A 711-nucleotide genomic window follows, 5' to 3' on the forward strand; every position below is an offset into this window, starting at 1 on the left:
CGCATTGTGGCCGGCCCGCGGGAGGCCTAGGGCGGCTTGCGACGAGGGCGGGCGGGGAGCGGTCCTGAGCCCGGCCCTTCGGGGAGAGCACTTTCTTTTGCCCGTTCGGCGCGGCGGTCTCCCGGCAGGTCTCCGGCAGCCCCGCGAGTGTGTCCCAGGTGCCGGAAGCCGCTGCGGAGGCGGGGAGCCCAGCCAGCGGCAGGTCCCATGCAGCCGTTGCCGACTCGGGAGAGGGGTGAGCCGGACACCCCCCCCCCCCCCCCCCCCGCGGCCGGGGAAAAGGCCCGGTGCGTGTGCCGTTCGTGAACGCCAGAGGGTGGTCCAGAGAGAAACCGGGGGGTGCCCCGTGCGGCTCTGCCCAGACACCAGCGGCTCGAGAGCCTCGTTCTTCGGGCCCCTGTCGCAGGGAGCGTGGTGATGCCGGTGCTCCGGCCGGAGCAGCAGCCGGCTCGCGGCTGCCGATCCACACCCACACGCAGACGCCCGCTGAGGCGTCCCGGGACACGTCGGAGAGGCCCCTCGGCGGGCTGGCGCTTCCCTGCTTCCCCGTCACAGGGAGCGTGGGGGCGGTGCCGGTGTTCAGGCTCGAGTGGGCACCTCTTGCAGACGATGGTCCGCACCCACACGCAGCGCCCGCCGCTGGTTTGCGGCCACTGGTGGGCGGCGGGGTGAGTTGGCTCAGGACTCGACCGTGTGTGTTTGCTCCCGATC

This window comes from Struthio camelus, chromosome 31, assembly GCF_040807025.1.
Source record: "Struthio camelus isolate bStrCam1 chromosome 31, bStrCam1.hap1, whole genome shotgun sequence".
NCBI classification, from domain to species: Eukaryota; Metazoa; Chordata; class Aves; order Struthioniformes; family Struthionidae; genus Struthio; species Struthio camelus.